This window comes from Episyrphus balteatus, chromosome 3 (genome assembly GCF_945859705.1).
Source record: "Episyrphus balteatus chromosome 3, idEpiBalt1.1, whole genome shotgun sequence".
Classification (NCBI taxonomy): domain Eukaryota; kingdom Metazoa; phylum Arthropoda; class Insecta; order Diptera; family Syrphidae; genus Episyrphus; species Episyrphus balteatus.
Window position 1 is genome coordinate 13,425,128 of NC_079136.1, and position 21,505 is coordinate 13,446,632.

At 34.7% G+C, this 21,505-nt stretch overlaps 1 protein-coding gene across 8 annotated transcripts in view; it reads left to right on the plus strand.

Annotated features, from left to right (window-relative positions):
• Nucleotides 1-21,505, plus strand: part of LOC129913008 (pickpocket protein 19-like) — a 105,702-nt gene that overhangs the window by 81,785 nt on the left and 2,412 nt on the right. The window contains exons 1-3 of one of the 8 annotated variants that reach the window (XM_055991319.1): nt 165-318; nt 388-598; nt 656-848. The exons of 5 other annotated variants lie outside the window; for them this stretch is intronic. The gene's annotated coding sequence lies outside the window, so the exon portion shown is untranslated. Of the gene's footprint in view, nt 1-164; nt 319-355; nt 599-655; nt 849-10,153; nt 10,353-21,505 lie in introns of those variants that run through there. 2 more of the 8 variants (XM_055991321.1, XM_055991325.1) reach the window with 2 other exon arrangements.

Sequence of the window (21,505 nt, forward strand, 5' to 3'; positions counted from 1 at the left end):
TTGACTGATATTGAGGCGCACTTGAACCTGCAGTCCACTCTTCTCGCCAGATTTTGAGTTCCTATAAGGATAAAACTTATCTCGTTTCTTGATGAATCAACCAAGAAATCCTCCTTTTTTCATCCTTTTTCTTCACATTTTCAAATATAAAAAAATACTCACAGATCTAGCTTGCATTGCTGGTAGAATAACCGAATTGAATACCTGACAAAATCCAACTTCGGTACGCTCCAACTTGAAAAGTTCACAGCAATTATATACTCGTTTACGCCACACACAGTCACCATCATTGGTAGTTCCAAATAATTCTTCACAGGTGTAAGTTAGAAATCTCATAACATCAATGATGCTTATATTGTTGATGAGTTGCAATTGCGATTCCTGCAGATTTTCAAAGTATTCAAACTTGCCGAACTGGAATTCTTCGAAACGTTGAAAGAACTCGCGAAAAGCTTTGATTGTATTTTGGGGCGAATGAAGAGGTAGAAATTTGGCTTCAGCTGCAGGCATCTTGGACCAATTAAAACGATATCGAGGGCAGATGGCAATCGATGGGAAGGGTATGAAAAAGACTGGCAATACAGAATCTTCGACAATGGTTTGAATGCGTGGGCTTTGATAGCGTTCACCTAACAATTTGTATACATATGCACAGGTAGCTGTGGTTGTGAGAAGGATGATTGCCCAAATGATTCTGGAGGGAATTTAAACAAAAAAAAGAAAAAGAAGTTCCGAATGAATAGTGTGTTGAGATGTGGTTTTAATTACTTTTGAAAAGAAGTGTGGAATGGTTCCTTGATGGAAGTGCAAGTGGTTGGATACAGGAATTCTATTTAACAATTTAATTGGTATTTTAAAATTTATCTTAAGCTACCTTTGGTTTTTATTTTAATTAAAATTCGTATGATTACAAATCTAAGAACATTTTATATTATTCTTGGAATTGACCAAGCTCTGATATACGATTTTAAGGGCTAGGGAAAGTCAAACAAAAGAGAACTAAAAGAATAAAATCAAAAACGGAAGATAATCATGTGTGTTTCTGAAGCTATACCAATTTTAATTCAAGCATTGAAAATGAGTTGTTAGTGGAAATTGTTTTGCAAATGAAGTAGAAAACATTGTGCTTTGGCATTTACATTTATATTGGCATTTACATATTATATATGAGAATAACACAAAGAAAATTAATCGATAGTTTGAAGTGATTTCTTGCAAAGAAAAAAAAAAAAAAAACAAAAAAACGTCCTTAAAAGTAATGTAAATGTTAAAAAGTAGTATTTCTGTGATATAATTTTTCGACTCATTTTCATCTATTTTCATTGGAAGGCTTTAACTCTAAGTTTAACATATTCTGAAACTAGAGCAGTGGGTTTGAGCAGGAAAGGGAGGTCAAGGTTTCCCTTTTTGGTAGTTCTTTAACATTTTGAAAACTCGGCAAACTACGGAAAAATAGTTGACCATCAAAAAAATCTCAATCAGTTTTGTTTTAATTTAAAAAAGAATTACAACACCAGAAATTTTCAGTACAACACCAATTTGAAATAATTGTAAACGACTTGTACTGAAAAACACTTTAACATATATTTATCTATCAAGACTTTTCCTAGACCAAGTTTTTTTTTTTAACAAAATTCAACTCGATTCACTCTTCTAGTGTGATCGGGCCGCAAGAAACTGATTTCACCATCAACTGAAGTCAAACCGGAAAACCGTTTTCAAACTCGCTTTAACACTAAATAAAAACGTAGTTAATTTTCAATGCAATTGGTCAATTCCGGTTAAAACAAATCACAGACCAAAAGTCATTTCAAAGCATAATAAGAAAATAAAATTCTGTCTTCAAAATTCTGCTTTTCAAAATTCTGCTTTTTTAACGATAATTCTGTTTTTCAAAATTCTGCTTTTTAAAATTCTGCTTTTCAAAATTCTGCTAGCATTATACTTGAACAAAAAAATTCTGCCTAAATTCTGACTTAAGAAAAATACACCTCATTAATGTAATTCAACATTGGTACTTTCCTAAATTTGTTTTGTTTAAGTGTCGCAAATATTTTGTAAAATGCATAGACTGATTGATACAAAATATTATTTTTCTTATTCAAATTTTTTAATATTCATCTTTATTTGATAAATTAAAAAATTTTGAATTATTTTCTGAAATGTTTAGTATTAAAAACCTTTTCTTAATATTTTCAAACTTATTCATTTATAAAACAAAAATTAATATGTATTCAAAGAATGACAAATTATGTAGGTAAGTAATCAAATAAGTAGATAATTTTTCAAGAAGATGATTTTACAGAATTTTGCAAAAAATTAAAAAAGGGTTTGGAAAATGTTAAAAAGTGCGCGCTTTTTAACATTTTCCAAACCCATTTTTTAATTTTTTACAGAATTTTGAAAAACAGTATTTTCAAAAACAGAATTTTGAAAGCAGAATTTTGTGAAGCAGAATTTTAAAAATAGAATTTTGACAAAAGAATTTTGACCCCAGTAGAATTTTGACCCCAACCCAATAAAATTATTTGGAGGTGGGTCAAATTCATAGCTCTCTCATAAATCCTATAGTATGCAGATCATGTTTAATTTTAGGTAAAACTTAAATAAAAGATTTTGTATGGATGCTAAATTAGGACAACATGCATACCATTTATCTTTAAGTAAAAGCTTTTCTCACTTTTTAAACACACTTATCACCCCAATAAATATCGGTTTCTCCAGGTAAGAGCACGAGTTAAATTAAAGACTGAATTCTGTAAATAATATCGTGTCTCTCAGACAAAATCGTTAAGGTTAATTCACAGATTTACAACCCCGTAAAATAGAAATCACTGTTGTTAAAATCACAAAAATGCTCCCGTTAAATTATGTATCGCTCCAGAAAATATCACAAGAAAATGGCAAAAAAAAGTATGGGTTACCTAGTAAAATCACAGATAGCTACAGTTAATCGCGGGGTTTTTTAGGTAAAATTACGGGTATTCGTAGTAAAATCTCGATCAGCGTAAGTAAAATCACGGGTTGTCAACGTTTTGACTGGTTTTGACGCAACTTGAACTAAATTCATAAAGCGAAGATTTTCTCATTTGTAAGACGAGAGTAAGACTTGAAAAGATTCCCAAAATCTAGACAAAAAGGTAGAGCGTATGCATAGCTCATTTACTTGGTATTTTTAAAAAACGTTATGTCTGTTTTTTAATAAAAAAAAAGATGTTGTGCCCCAGTCACCCAACCTAAACTATAGTTTTTGAACTCGATTTTTTTTTTCTCCAAATCTTTCAAAATTTGATAAAATTCTAATTTTAATCAAAAACTCGCTGCATTCTATTGTTCTAATCTATCAGAATCAGTCCCAGTTTTAATAAGAGCTGCCAGTGGAGGTTTATGTTACCAATAAATGAACCTAATCTGTTGCCAATAATTTTTTTCCGTGCACCAACTTTTTCATCTTTAAATTGTGAAAACAAAATTCTTTAAAAATTGTCATATTGTTTTAAGACAGAAAGTAACAATCATCAATCAAACTTTCACAAATCTCCAATATTACAAAAATGTCTAACATAATACATTAAACCTTAATGACACGTAAAAAAAAACAAAAAAAAATATAATTCTTACTTTTCGAACTTTAACAGACTTTTATCTGTTAGAAATCGAATTCCATGAATTGATGCCTTGTCACAATAAACCTGCCAATAGGCATAGCAAATCCCTTTCCACCACCAGCAGCTCGCTGATGATTTCGATTTGCCTCTGCGTTTTGTGGAATCCTTCAAAAGTTTGCGTTTCTCATTAAAAGTTAGCAATTTGCTTCCGTCGTCGTCGAATTGATTTAGTTGGAAATGTTTCCATTCACTGAGATAAGTCATGATTGCGTTTAAACACATACACACACAAGTCAAGGTAGCAGCTATACAGCGATACATATAAAAACAAAACTAATATTATAGTATTTCCGTTATCCTACTGAATATATCCTCAAGCGTTGTCAGAGAAGAAGAAAAGTTAAATAAAATCACGAACTCCGAAAGTACACACAGTGTCATCTCCCGATCCGACGACCGACGATGATGACAGAGTTTATGTTAACTTCATTTTGAGACTTTTATAGTTGGCACGTTGATAGAGTGTTGTCCACGTTGTCGTTCTCAGTTTGTCGAAAGGACACAAAAATGAAGCAGTTTAATGTAATCAAAAAGCAATTAAATTTGCCTTTTGTTTGACTTTATTCTCCTTTCAACAAAAAAAAAAAGGTAAAGATGTCCTGAACAATTAACACCTCTCTAAGCCTTAAAAACAGAGTATAAGAAGTTAAATAGAAACAAGGGTTTTGTTTGCTCTTGCAAAGAGGCTCATTTATTTGCTGTTTATCTGATTGAGTAACAAAGGACATAATAAAAACTGTTTGGAATAAACAAACAAATCCTGATTAACTGACTAATATCTTCGTCGTCTTTTTTTCGAGGACACGTGCCAAGCTTCTGTGGGGATTTTTGTGGTCACTTGATTGCGATGATGATGATTTTTCAAGCATTTTTGAAGTGGTGCCCAAATTTGATCGAAATAATGATTGTCTTTTAAAAATATGAAGAGTCCAATAGTTAAGTGATAAATGATTTCAATTCCACTTAGAATAGATGCACCCAGGAAAAGTCCGACTATTCCTCCTAAGCTGGCTGAAAATGAAATAAAAATAATAAAATATGTATATAGTTTAAAGAACTAAAAATAGTTAGTTAGTTAGTTAGTTAGTTAGTTAGTTAGTTAGTTAGTTAGTTAGTTAGTTAGTTAGTTAGTTAGTTAGTTAGTTAGTTAGTTAGTTAGTTAGTTAGTTAGTTAGTTAGTTAGTTAGTTAGTTAGTTAGTTAGTTAGTTAGTTAGTTAGTTAGTTAGTTAGTTAGTTAGTTAGTTAGTTAGTTAGTTAGTTAGTTAGTTAGTTAGTTAGTTAGTTAGTTAGTTAGTTAGTTAGTTAGTTAGTTAGTTAGTTAGTTAGTTAGTTAGTTAGTTAGTTAGTTAGTTAGTTAGTTAGTTAGTTAGTTAGTTAGTTAGTTAGTTAGTTAGTTAGTTAGTTAGTTAGTTAGTTAGTTAGTTAGTTAGTTAGTTAGTTAGTTAGTTAGTTAGTTAGTTAGTTAGTTAGTTAGTAAGTTAGTTAGTTAGTTAGTTAGTTAGTTAGTTAGTTAGTTAGTTAGTTAGTTAGTTAGTTAGTTAGTTAGTTAGTTAGTTAGTTAGTTAGTTAGTTAGTTTAGTTAGTTAGTTAGTTAGTTAGTTAGTTAGTTAGTTAGTTAGTTAGTTAGTTAGTTAGTTAGTTAGTTAGTTAGTTAGTTAGTTAGTTAGTTAGTTAGTTAGTTAGTTAGTTAGTTAGTTAGTTAGTTAGTAGTTAGTTAGTTAGTTAGTTAGTTAGTTAGTTAGTTAGTTAGTTAGTTAGTTAGTTAGTTAGTTAGTTAGTTAGTTAGTTAGTTAGTTAGTTAGTTAGTTAGTTAGTTAGTTAGTTAGTTAGTTAGTTAGTTAGTTAGTTAGTTAGTTAGTTAGTTAGTTAGTTAGTTAGTTAGTTAGTTAGTTAGTTAGTTAATTAGTTAGTTAGTTAGTTAGTTAATTTGTCAGTTAGTTAGTTAATTTGTCAGTTAGTTAGTTAGTTAGTTAGTTAGTTAGTTAGTTAGTTAGTTAGTTAGTTAGTTAGTTAGTTAGTTAGTTAGTTAGTTAGTTAGTTAGTTAGTTAGTTAGTTAGTTAGTTAGTTAGTTAGTTAGTTAGTTAGTTAGTTAGTTAGTTAGTTAGTTAGTTAGTTAGTTAGTTAGTTAGTTAGTTAGTTAGTTAGTTAGTTAGTTAGTTAGTTAGTTAGTTAGTTAGTTAGTTAGTTAGTTAGTAAGTTAGTTAGTTAGTCAGTTAGTTAGTTAGTTAGTTAATTAGTTAGTTAGTTAGTTAGTTAATTTGTCAGTTAGTTAGTTAATTTGTCAGTTAGTTAGTTAGTTAGTTAGTTAGTTAGTTAGTTAGTTAGTTAGTTAGTTAGTTGCAATTCATAGTTTAAAAATTCAAGCCAAGTCTGCAGTATCCTTTTTTAGTTTTCCTCATACCAATCATTTCCATGAATGTAAATTCCCTTATTGTCCTGTATTTTATAAGGGCATCTGATTGATAGTGCACATCGACTGTTATTATACTGGTACCATTGGGTATCGGTCTGAAATGTTAAGTTGAGTTAGAAAAATAGTTTTGAAGTCTTTATATTATACTCACTCAACAATCGGTAGTGAACTGACAGTTACATAATATTGCAAAGCATTGTCGCATCGAATTAAACAAGGACAAAGCATTCCACTTTTAATATTGTTGATATATTTTTCTTCGTCCAAACGTTTATCATAACTAAAAACATCTGAAAACATCAAAAAATTGATTAAAATGTTAATTAAATATGTTCTTTCTAATACGTATTATTTATTTTCAGCATATAGGCTATTATGAAAAGCATTAAAAGATGGTCTTTGACCCACACTGAATATAATTTCAATTGATGATCTTAAACGTCATCAAAAATTGCGATAAATGTTTAATTTGTTTGTTTGAAAACCTTTTTTTTCAATATGTACAATAAATGTTACGCATACACCAGAGTGAAGCAACCCCATAAAAGTTCATTATAATCGATTGTATCTTTGAAAATTCTTTTTCGATTTTTTAAATTCAAAAAATCATTGTTAAAGAAAATATGAACAGTTATCCAACTTAATTTTTGTTCCTTAGATACTAGCCATGTTATGGAGCAACATGCAACATGCAACATGCAACATGCAACATTCAACATGCAACATGCATCATGCAACATGCAACATGCAACATGCAAAATGCAAAATGCAACATGCAACATGCAACATGCAACATGCAATATGCAACATGCAACATGCAACGACACAACGTGACACAACACAACAAGACACAACGTGACACAACGCGAAACAATGCGACGCAATGCGACACAACGCGACACAATGCGACACAATGCGACACAATGCGACACAACGCAACAAAATGCGACACAACGCGACACAACGCGAAACAATGCGACACAATGCGACACAACGCGACACAACGCGACACAATGCGACACAACGCGACACAACGCGACACAACGCGACACAACGTGACACAGCGCGACACAACGCGACACAACGCGACACAATGCGACACAACGCGACACAACGCGACACAGCGCGACACAACGCGACACAACGCGACACAGCGCGACACAACGCGACACAACGCGACACAACGCGACACAATGCGACACAACGCGACACAATGCGACACAACGCGACACAACGCGACACGACGCGACACAACGCGACACAACGCGACACAACGCGACACAACGCGACACAACGCGACACAGCGCTACACAACGCGACACAACGCGACACAATGCGACACAACGCGACACAATGCGACACAACGCGACACAACGCGACACGACGCGACACAACGCGACACAACGCGACACAACGCGACACAACGCGACACAACGCGACACAACGCGACACAGCGCGACACAACGCGACACAACGCGACACAACGCGACACAACGCGACACAACGCGACACAACGCGACACAACGCGACACAACGCGACACAGCGCGACACAACGCGACACAACGCGACACAGCGCGACACAACGCGACACAACGCGACACAACGCGACACAACGCGACACAACGCGACACAACGCGACACAACGCGACACAGCGCGACACAACGCGACACAACGCGACACAACGCGACACAACGCGCCACAACGCGACACAGCGCGACACAACGCGACACAGCGCGACACAACGCGACACAACGCGACACAACGCGACACAACGCGACACAGCGCGACACAACGCGACACAACGCGACACAATGCGACACAATGCGACACAACGCGACACAACGCGACACAACGCGACACAACGCGACACAGCGCGACACAACGCGACACAATGCGACACAACGCGACACAATGCGACACAACGCGACACAACGCGACACAACGTGACACAGCGCGACACAACGCGACACAACGCGACACAATGCGACACAACGCGACACAACGCGACACGATGCGACACAACGCGAAACAACGCGACACGACGCGACACAACGCGACACAGCGCGACACAACGCGACACAACGCGACACAATGCGACACAACGCGACACAACGCGACACAGCGCGACACAACGCGACACAACGCGACACAACGCGACACAACGCGACACAACGCGACACAACGCGACACAACGCGACACAGCGCGACACAACGCGACACAACGCGACACAATGCGACACAACGCGACACAACGCGACACAACGCGACACAATGTGACACAATGCGACACAACGCGACACAGCGCGACACAACGCGACACAACGCGACACAATGCGACACAACGCGACACAACGCGACACAATGCGACACAATGCGACACAATGCGACACAACGCAACAAAATGCGACACAACGCGACACAACGCGAAACAATGCGACACAATGCGACACAACGCGACACAATGCGACACAACGCGACACAACGCGACACAACGCGACACAACGTGACACAGCGCGACACAACGCGACACAACGCGACACAATGCGACACAACGCGACACAACGCGACACAGCGCGACACAACGCCACACAACGCGACACAACGCGACACAACGCGACACAACGCGACACAGCGCGACACAACGCGACACAACGCGACACAATGCGACACAACGCGACACAACGCGACACAACGCGACACAATGTGACACAATGCGACACAACGCGACACAGCGCGACACAACGCGACACAACGCGACACAATGCGACACAACGCGACACAACGCTACACGACGCGACACGACGCGACACAACGCGACACAATGCGACACAACGCGACACGCCGCGACACAGTGCGACACAACGCGACACAACGCGACACAACGCGACACAACGCGACACATTGCGACACAACGCGACACAACGCGACACAATGCGACACAACGCGACACAACGCGACACAATGTGACACAACGCGACACAACGCGACACAACGCGACACAGCGCGACACAACGCGACACAACGCGACACAACGCGACACAGCGCGACACAACGCGACACAACGCGACACAACGCGACACAACGCGACACAACGCGACACAACGCGACACAACGCGACACAACGCGACACAACGCGACACAACGCGACACAGCGCGACACAACGTGACACAACGCGACACAGCGCGACACAACGCGACACAACGCGACACAACGCGACACAACGCGACACAACGCGACACAACGCGACACAACGCGACACAGCGCGACACAGCGCGACACAACGCGACACAACGCGACACAACGCGACACAACGCGCCACAACGCGACACAGCGCGACACAACGCGACACAGCGCGACACAACGCGACACAACGCGACACAACGCGACACAACGCGACACAGCGCGACACAACGCGACACAACGCGACACAATGCGACACAACGCGACACAACGCGACACGACGCGACACAACGCGACACAACGCGACACAACGCGACACAGCGCTACACAACGCGACACAACGCGACACAACGCGACACAACGCGACACAACGCGACACAATGCGACACAACGCGACACAACGCGACACAACGCGACACAACGCGACACAACGCGACACAGCGCGACACAACGCGACACAATGCGACACAACGCGACACAATGCGACACAACGCGACACAACGCGACACAACGTGACACAGCGCGACACAACGCGACACAACGCGACACAACGCGACACAATGCGACACAACGCGACACGATGCGATACAACGCTACATACAACATGCAACATGCAACATGCAACATGTAACATGCAACATGCAACATGCAACATGCAACATGCAACATGCAACATGCAACATGTAACATGCAACATGCAACATGCAACATGCAACATGCAACATGCAACATGCAACATGCAACATGCAACATGCAACATGCAAATTGCAACATGCAACATGCAAATTGCGACATGCAAAATGCGACATGCAAAATGCGACATGCAAAATGCAACATGCAACAGGCAACATGCAACAGGCAACATGCAACATGCAAATTGCGACATGCAAAATGCAACATGCAACATGCAACATGCGACATGCAAAATGCGACATGCAAAATGCAACATGCAATATTCAACATAAAACATGCAAATGCAACATGAAACATATATCATGACACATGCGACCACTTCCCGATCCCCAGGATTTGCTTCCTCATGTGCATTAGTCGACGACCACGGACAGACTGAATAATTTGTGTGTGGTATGGCCCTTTTTATAGCAAAATATGACCCCTCTCCCAGAGAAATATTTAAATATATAATTTAATTATTTTTTTATTTTTGTCTAATAGTGCTCCGCCCCTGGGTGTGGTGGTTAAAGTTTGTTGTTCGCTTTGTTTCTTTTTATGGTTTGAAATTGGTAATTTTTGCAAAGTTTTGTTCTTCTCAAATGTTTACCACTTCTGACAGCCCGTTTTTCCGTTGTTATGCTGCATTTTATAACGTTTTACGCAAGTAGAAATCACTTTCATTGAAACCATTAAATAATTCTTCTTTCAAGAATATCTTCAGCTTGATAATTTCAATTTTTACTACGAGTATTTGCTTAATCAACTAAAATCTTACTTCTTGGAAGAATTTCAAAATCGCTTCTTGTTTTTATGCCTACGAATTGTTTCATACTTATGTTCTCAATTCATATTTTCCACTATTTATAAATTTAAGCCGTTTAATTTTTTTTTTTCGGTAGCTGTTGATGATTTATTTTTTAACAATATTTTTTTATTACAAAAAAAAATAGTTAAACAAAACCTTTTCCTGATAATCAGCTTACCACACTATATCATTTTTAGTTTTTTGTATTTATTTATTCAACAACTTACCTCGGAATTGATACAAACACCTAAAATCAGCTGGAGCACATTCTCTATTTGAATCTGAAAAAATTAAAAAAAAAAAAAATTAGATTATCCCACAAAAAAACTTCACCAAAAACTGCACCCACCGTTTTGTGGAAAAAACATTGAAACCGTACAATTGCATATGTTCAAAAGATGCTCCTCGTGGCAAACATTAAAGCAATTCCATTGCAAATACATTAATCCTTTGATATTTTTGTACAAATAATGGTCAGTTTCAGACTGCATCAGGTAGAAAGTAAAATAAATAAAAGGATTAAATTGAAAATTCAAAAAAAAAAGAAAAACGAACAAATAAATCGCCCAACGCAACGCAATAAAATATACTCACATCAAACATACAACCCCGAATTTCAGGAGGAATTCCTCTTGTACCCGGATCGGTTGTTTTTAATTCTGGTTTGATTACAACCAACGAATCTGTATTTCCTTTTATCGCATAAACAACATCTGTCCATTGTTCGGCTTTTTTTATCATTAACTGAATTGAAATGGTTCAATTTAATACATTTTTTTTTTTTTTGGAAAATAAAGTAAATTGAAATCCAAAGAAAAGTTTAATTCATTTATGTAAACCCTTCAATTGATGTAATTAATTAATTTTTTAAAGTAAAATATCGAAAATATATTGAGAGGTTCTTTGTTATTTATTTTGTTTTTTTAATCTTGCCCCAAGATTTCCCGAAAGCCACCTACTCTAAATAAACCAGATAAAATATTGTGAATTGATATTTTGTTGAAAAAAATTTATATCGAATCAGATAAAAAATATTAAAAACATTTTCGAGAATTAAAAACGTATTGTGCAAACTCAATTGAAAAAGTATTGAATTTATTTATAATTGACATGTAAAAAGGATAATAATATAGTAAAAAAAGAGTAAACATTTAATTTTTCTAGCTAAATTTGACCTTGATTCTCAATTTAAGGCCAACCTCTTTTATAAAAAAATACTGTCTTACTCCGAAGTCATGTTAGACCTCTTTGGATTCTTTTTAGAAAATATCTAAAATTCACAAAATTATACCAAAAATACTAAAAAACATTAGGGAATTGAACAGAAACTCAAGTTTATAGGAATTCTCTCGAGGCAAAATTCCAAAAAAAAATTACACTTTGAAACTTCATCATCCAAGCCTCAGAATTATTTATCACCAATTTTAACTCATAATAAAATTGCGTTCCCGTTATCAGTGGTGCAACGAAGGGGGGCGGACCGACCCGGGTGTTACCCATTTGGGGGTGACACACGAAAGCTACCAAGGAGTAATGCTCCCTTTAGATAGCAGAGTTTTATTTTAACTCCCATACAAAAATCATTCCGTAATTAAGCTGCGAATTTCAGCGCAGTTGTGCGCAGCTCCTGTTAAAAAATCAAATTTTCGTTTCGAACTGCGCACGTTTTGTAACTGTCACAATTTAGCAAACGGAAAAAAGTGGTGAAAACAATAATATAATAATAATTTCATTAAAAACATAAAACAAAATTTTTAGAGTACAAGACCGGTTTTAAACTCCAAACCAAGTAATCAATTTAATGACAGTAAATTGTTCGAAAAAAATGATTTATTTCAAATTAAAACATTATAATAACATTACTTTTATTTATTTATCTAGGAAAGTACGTAATTATGAGAAAGATTATCGTAATGGGTAAGGACATCTGAATTTTTGTGCGTTTGAAAGTTTAAAATTCGATACCTCAAAAACTTTGCACGTGAGACTGATTCTGATACTAGTTCAAAGTCATATTCGAATTCAGAAGTTCAAAGTCCATTAGAAAAGTAGGTATAGTTTGATTTCTATGACAAAATCATTTTTTCAATTTTTCTGAAGTAAAAGTGTAGTCTTAGCATCCCAAACATTTAAAAATTTAATTTATTATTTAATCTTTTTTGATTGAAATATAAGCTACTTTTTTAAAATTAAATTCATCAAAAAAAAACAAAAGTCGTATTTTGCTAAAAAAAATAAAAATGTGTTGTGTACATATGTACAAAAAAAAAACAATAAAAAAGGAAGTTTTTACCAACAATTTTTGTAAAAGCGTAAAAAAAAAACACAAAAAATCATTTTTGTTCATATTTTCATTATTTTTGAATTTAGATACAAAAGATGGTTTGAGTAAAAGTAAAAGATCTTTTTATTATGAGGTACCTATTTACAACTTTTGCATTTAATTTTTTTCCATAAGAGATTCACTTTGAACAGAAATCTAAAAAAAACCATGATTTTTGACACCCATCCAGCGATCTATCTGATAAAAAAATTTAAGACCTAAAGTTTTCCTAAACAAAAGTCAATGGCTAACGTGAGGGCAAACCTGACATTTTATGTCCTATTTGAACGAGTGACAGCAGCCTCCCACGCAGAGGGCTGCTGTCTTGAACTATGAATATAATTCAACACCTCTGCATACCAAAGCTTTCAAACTCCAAAAACAAGCAAGGCAACACGGCAAAAAACAAGGCAAGTCCACGATAACGCCATTGAGTAAGAAATTTGAACATCGGGACTTACGTTGGACGAGATGGCTTCTGGTCTTCCGATGCTGAATGGGCACCGGATCTTAAGCCACTAGCCCTTTACGTAGACGACTGATCATATCGGCGATTTAAACATGCCGGCATTAGCTCTAATAGGCCTTATAATTCAACGGCAATACCGACAGGACATGACATTCACAAAAAGGGATCGGGTCAAATTCTGGCTTTAAAATTCTGCTTTTTCAACGAAAATTCTGTTTTTCAAAATTAATTCTGCTTTTTTTCTATTCTGCTTTTCAAAATTCTGCCTTTTAAAATTCTGCTTTTCAAAATTCTGCCATTCTTGAACAAAAAAATTCTGTCAATTCTGTTTTTTTTTTATATAGCATATATGCGCTGACTAAAGAAAAATACACCTCATTAATGTAATTCAACATTGGTACTTTCCTAAATTTTTTTTGTTAAGTGTCGCAAATATATTTTAAAATGCATAGACTGACTCTCTTTCAAATAAAATCTATAACTTAAATATTCCTTTTCTTATTCAAATTTTTGAATATTCATCTTTATTTGATAAATTAAAAAATTTTGAATCATTTTCGGAAATGTTTAGTATTAAAAACTTTGTTTTAACATTTTCAAATTTATTCATTTATAAAACAAAAATGAATGCATTCAAAGAATGACAAATTATGTAGGTAAGTAATCAATAATAATTTTTCAAGAAGACGATTTTACAGAATTCTTCAAAAAATTAAAAAAGAGTTTGGAAAATGTTAAAAAGCGCACTTTTTAACATTTTCCAAACCCTTCTTTAATTATCTGCAGAATTTTGAAAAACAGAGTTATGAAAAGCAGAATTTTGAAAAGCAAAATTTTGACCCCGGCAGAATTTTGACCCCAAGCCTCACAAAAATCCTCTTGAGTAAGAGACTTACACATCGAGTTTTGCGCCGAACGAACTCTCTTCAGGTCCTGGCTGGAACTCAAAAGACTTGCTCACTGGCTCTTTAATTTGTTTAAATCATAGCAAGAAAAAGTATTACGCTTTTTAAAGAAAATAAATAGGAAAGTTGTCAAAATTGTTACTAATTAGGAAATAGCATTATAAAAGGTCTAAAAAGTTTGCTTTACTTATTTAGCACTTTTCGGACTTTATTTTCAAAAAGTTTGATTTTTTTCATTGAATATGTATTTAATAAAGTAAAAACAATTTAATTTTTAAGAAAAAAAAATCAACTTACAAAAACTCCATTGTCATCAGATACAATTTCCTTCGAAGAAACATTCAACTTTAATTGAAATTGTAGCCCAGAATCCTCTCCCGATTTGAAATTTCTCCAGGGATAATACTTATCATTTGCCTAAATATTATACAATATTAGTGCCACACAAAAAAAGGGTCTAAAAAAAAGGACCATTCTAATCAACAATCTATAGAGACACACACTTACCACCTTCATTTTCGATTCATACGATATAGCCGAATTGAATACCAAACAAAATCCCACCTCTGTCTTCTCCAGTACAAATATTTCACAACAATTGAACTTATCCTCACGCCAAAGGCAATCACCATCAAATATCTCCTCACATCGAAATGACAAAAACAATGCCAACTCCGTAACATTAACAAAATGAATCTTCTCCAAGGGAATATCCTCGGTGTTGTTGAATTGGGTAAATTGCCCAAAGCTAAGCGATTGCATTCGTCTGACAAATTCATGAAAGATTACCTGAGTTTCATTTGGGGAATTTGCTGGAAGAAATAATTGCTTTGCCTCGTCGAATTTCTTCCAATTTATTCGTTCGTGAGTGCAGACAGCGACCGCTGGGAATAGGACATTATAAACGGGATAGTGTGAATCATCGACGACAGTTAGAATTACTTGATCGTTGTAGGACTTGAAAAGTACCATAAACGATCCAAAGCTTACAACAGTAGCTGTCAGTACAATTATTGTCCAACAAAATCTGGAAAGTTTAAGTTGATGATTAATGAGGTTAGGCTTTGATGATGAGGAGGGCTTGGTAAAACCTTTCAAGTTTGCTTAGATCGTTGTCAAAGATATACCTGACTCCATGCATAGTCGAACGTTTGCAGTAGATTTTCAGGTAATCCATCAACAGATGTTTAATCCCTGGTGGTTTATCCTTGTGGATGGCGACGTTCAAATTTGAGGACACGGCCATCTTGCTGCTGCTTCCTTTCGATGACTCAATGACTCTCTGACAATGGAGCTGCATTTTTGGATTCATCATCGGTAGACTTCGAAGGATACCCTTTTGGTTGGCCTTAATGGTTTTTAAATTAGACCACTCATGCATTAACTTTGTGAAAGTGACCCATGATTTATATGGTCGAACTTTATTACTCCTTAAAGTTGGATATAACATTCCTTTTTGTGTTTTATTTTGTTCTTCTTTTTTTGTGTAGGTAGATATATTTTGTATAGGATGGGAAATCAGGGACATAAAAAGAGTAGGTATAAGATTGTTCATTGCGGCGCATAATGTTCTTTCTTTTTTTCGTCCTGAATATAGATTCAACGCTTTATTGACCATCTCTTAGTATATTCCATTTGGATGGCCTTTAGAGATGTTGTCTTGAATGTGCGCGGTGAAAGGAGAATCGATTTTATTTCCGTATATGCTAGGCTGGGGTTATCCTTGATATATTTAAATAGGATGCTGCCTTTAGGCAGCCCACATATACAGGAAAATATTCGTTCTAGGTTAGGGTTTGGTGGGGTTGGATGAGGTTGGGTTTTAATGGTTACAAGTTTGTTTTTATTTTTATTGATTTTTTCTATTCTTGGAGACATTTGTATGTTAAGTTGGTGTAGGCATGGGTTTTTTTTTATTATAACGTGTAATTTTTTGTTTGCTTCTGGTTTTCTTTTTGGTTGGAATGTTTGAAGGATGTATGATATTTTGTGTGTGATTTATTTTATTGTTTTTACCCAGAAACGGAAAGACATGTTGAACATGGTTTGTTAAAGCTTAAATTTGAAGAAAAACAAAAACAGAAAGGCAGATTTTAAGTTTGATTTTAAAGTAAACTCATTAAAGGAGTATAATAATAAGTAATTAATTTTTGGTTATTGACGTTAAAATAAAAACCACCTTATCATGAAACTTCCTCTACAGGACAAATAACAAATAACTTAAAGCAAATAACAAGATAACAAGATACAAGATACCTAATAAAAGATACAAGACACAAGATACAAGATACAAGATACAAGATACAAGATACAAGATACAAGATACAAGATATAAGATACAAGATAAAATTTAAAAGATACAAGATACAAGATACAAGATACAAGATACAAGATACAAGATACAAGATACAAGATACAAGATACAAGATACAAGATACAAGATACAAGATACAAGATACAAGATACAAGATACAAGATACAAGATACAAGATACAAGATACAAGATACAAGATACAAGATACAAGATACAAGATACAAGATACAAGATACAAGATACAAGATACAAGATACAAGATACAAGATACAAGATACAAGATACAAGATACAAGATACAAGATAAAAGATACAAGATACAACATAAAAGATACAAGATACAAGATACAAGATAAAAGATACAAGATACAAGATACAAGATAAAAGATACAAGATAAAATATAAAAGAGACGTTCACAATCCTGAAATTTTGAATCCAGGAAACCCTATATCTCGAAAATCCAGAACCTAAAAAAACACTTCACAAAAACAACGCTGCGAATCTGGTGTTCGTTAACATGACTTAAAACCAAATCTTTTGCATTTAATCTCCGTCAAAGTTAAAAAAAAAACCTTAAATATTAAAGCGAAGAAAGTTTCATCTTTAGACGATGAACATGATTGAATGCAGGGGAATTACGTAAATCTTCTTGTCTTTTTTTTTTTTTTTTTTTTTTGATTAATAACTACCATCAACGCCAACGAAAACCTTACCGTAGTGCCAGCTGTGTGCAACACCAAAACAACTTCAGCAAAAAGATAACCCATAGTTTTACTTCCTTCGTGTCCTGATATCCTGAAGCTAGAACGAACTCTATGGTGTAATGTAATTGGCGTAGAAAAAGTACGCACATTTTCACTCAAACTTAATTTTAGTTTGGATCGTTATTTTGCTTCATCCTTCCTCCTAATTCGTCGTCTGCAAAAGTGCAAGAGAAGAGTGAATACTTCACAAAATAGCTTAAAGCATGCAAAACTATGAAACATGCACAAGAACTATACAGATACACCAACTCATCATAAAAAAAAAGGAACTCATCCCTTGACAACTAGTAGTAAAGGATTAGATAGATTGTAAGAACCAGAGATACCCAAAGGAGATGGGAAACTTTCGTACGTTTTACCCCCCAAAACCCATTTGTTTATTTCGTGTTGTTGTAATCTCTTTTGTATTCGTGAATAAATGTGAAAAACACACATAGTGTAGCCACGGTGTTTTTCCGCACACCTAAGCAAAAATGTCAATTTTTCACGCATACTTCGCCAAAAATGTATATTTTTTCACGCATACTTATCCAAAAATGTCTAAAGCAGCTTGTAGGCAAACCGCGTATGACGTCAGAAGTTTCTCATCTCTTTTGGGTATCTCTGGTAAGAACGGAATGTATACGAGCATAAAGATGAGAAGAGATAGTTTCAAAGTTTGTTAAAAGTTTTTTACTCCCCGATAACAGGATAGTAATGTATGTGATTTATTTTTCCTGGTTTTTCTTCTGCTGCTGCTAGCTGCTGTTCGAAACAAAGTGAGGACAACGTCCATTTGGATGCAATATAACCAAGTTTATAAGGGTTTTTTTTTTCCCTTAAATCCCGGTGTACAATCAAAAGTTGTTCAGATAATAACCGTAATAGAAAACCTTTTAACGACCAAAAGTATGCTGGCTGATGTATAAAAATGAATGATACCTATCTAGTCTTAACTAGTGTCTAAAATTTTATTGTCCTTGTAAGGATGTTTTATCAACGGGATTTTATTGGCTTAAGGAAGCACACAAACAGACTACAGCTGTTCGCCCAAAAAGTCCATAAGAGAAGGGAGATATTTCAAAAATTTGCAGACAACTTTACTATACATGGATTTAACTATATTTTTAACCGAAACATGCACAAGTTTGAAAGGTTAGTCATGGAACACATTTTATCATAATAAATTTGATTTTGTTTCGAAATTAAATTTAACTTAAAAATTTTGTATCGAAAAAATGAAAATGTCAAACCAAGAAACTTTATCGATAATGATAAAACTTTGTTGATAATATCAAAAATTCAATAGATACAGTAAACAAAAATAAAATGTTCAGCATTATTGTTAATGCATATAAAATTACTGCCACAGATGCTCCCAATGAAATAAACATTATCAGAGCTGGGATACCAGATCTCTATTGAATTTGTTGTCTCATTTCTTGATAGTTTAATTTTCTCAGCGCATCTTTTTGCAAAGAGATATTTTAAAATATACAAAATGTGTTTACCCGCTTAAGAAAAACAAGTATATGATTCTAAAATAAATAAATAGAAAATGAAATTGAAAAAGTTAATGAAAGTAAAATTGAAAGTGAAATTAAAAATAAATTGAATTTTTGTTTTCATTGGTAGGTGTTGAAAATGAGAAACGCCTGCTCATAGAAATGTGACATTTTTACCATAACAAAAAAATCTGCTCTTGCAACTTAATTCTGATGGAAGAAATCTAGCATTTTTTTAATCTCGAAATTAAGTTACTCACGTAATCCTCCCGTGAATGTTCATATTTCTTCTAAAATTTTAAAGTGGTTAACCTGTCACCTTACCAAATTGAAAAGTTTAGTTCTACTTAAACAGAGCCCTTAGTTTATATCGAAAAGAATTTTTTAAATCGTTTTATAAGTGTGTTCTAATAGCGGTTGTCTATATATAGAGCAATGAAACAGTGATTTAACTCTGAGTTTAATGATTTTTTTTTTATGCAAAGGATGCTGTTAGAAAAATAACACATAGTTTTCCCCCATTCAACTCATTTTCTAAAAAAATTGACCACCATTTTGCATTTTTTTAATCTTATAAGTTTATTCATTTTTTTCTAGGAGTTTTTTTTTATTTTTTCCTGTGTTTGTTTGTATTGTTATTTTTTTTCTCCTTTTTTAAATAGTCGTAAGGATTTTAAGGAGTGAAAACTTGAAAGCTTTTTGCAATTTTTGTAAAATAAGTTATCGTCTCTTCGTTTAGATCTGAAATTATGTTTATTTTTAACAAACTTTAAAATTACCCTCAAATCTTTGCACATATACCACTAATTCATTTGTATAAGTTCAGAGAAGGCCTAAAAGTCAATTTGTCTAATTAATATACTCAAGAATAAAACAATTTACATTAAGATTTCCAAATGGCATTAATAATTTAAAAAAATACGCATACGCCACAGTGACCCAAACTTTAATTAAATCAGTTCTAAATAGTAAATAGTAAAGTTTTCTGTTTTTGACTATTATATTATATTCAGCATTATATTATTAATTTGCAGTTGTAAATTGAAAAAAACGAAATTGCATTTATGTGGAGTTGTAGGATTTTGGAAAACTTTTATTATAAAAATGTAGTTTTTATGATGCTGCCATGATATAAGGCTAATTAAAATGTGTACTTTACTACTTTTTAACTCACAATGCAAAGCAGGGTTCACAGCCGTTTGTTGAGATACATTGTTCACAGATTTCTTCATTTACACTCCTTCCCGCCACTATGTTGCTTATTACTATGTATTAATTATTGCTCACATTTTTTCGAAGAACATAATTTAATATGCTTTCTTAATAGTCCAAGCGGTGACCGTCGAGTTACTTAGCTCATAAGGTTAGAGGTTAAAATTGGTGTCAAATGAAAGATAAGTTGATACTGAAAATAAAAAAATAGGGTTGCCACTTCTAAAATGGGAACTTCCATGTGGCAACCCTATTTGAAAGGAAAAATTGTCACATAATGCCAAACGAAAGTCAAAATATTAAAAAAAAAAAAATAATAAAATAATATAAAGAACGTAACCCTACAAATGTGGCAACGCCATTCAAATGAATACAACACTGACAAAAATCTTCTTTGAACAAAACAGTATAACTTTTTATGCACTAGAAAGCGAAACTATACGCCATATTTTAGATAATACTCCCTTCTATCTAAAAAATGTCGGGTGCCACCTCGCAAATGCAGACAAGTACTCGGCAACCCTACTAAAATGCTAAAAAACGCAAAAATCACTTGTTTTTTGGCATTTGGATAAGGTTGCCGAGTACTTGTCTGCATTTGCGAGGTGGCACCCGACATTTTTTAGAAAAAAAAGAGAGTCTAAGCTAAACAGGATGTATTTTATAGCCTTGAACTCTATCAAATATTATACACTTTGGCCAAAAAACAAGTGGTAATAGGTTGCCGAGTACTTGTCTGCATTTGCGAGGTGGCACCCGACATTTTTTAGATAGAAGGCAGTATTATCTAAAATATGGCGTATAGTTTCGCTTTCAAGTGCATAAAAAGTTATACTGTTTTGTTCAAAGAAGATTTTTGTCAGTGTTGTTTTCGTTTGAATGAGGTTGCCACATTTGTAGGGTTACGTTCTTTATATTATTTTATTATTTTTTTTTAATATTTTGACTTTCGTTTGGCATTTAAAAAAATTTTTTACCTGGCCAAATAACAAAGATATGAATGTATTAGTTATGTGACAATTTTTCCTTTCAAATAGGGTTGCCACATGGAAGTTCCCATTTTAGAAGTGGCAACCCTATTTTTTTATTTTCAGTATCAACTTATCTTTCATTTGACACCAATTTTAACCTCTAACCTTATAAGCTAAGTAACTCGACGGTCGCCTCTCCGACTATACCTAAGAAAAACTATAATTAAATAAAATATTTGCTCCTAAAAAAAAAACCGGAATAAAAATATTACTTACTTACTTTTTTTCCAAAAACTAAAACATTGAGCTGTTATCAG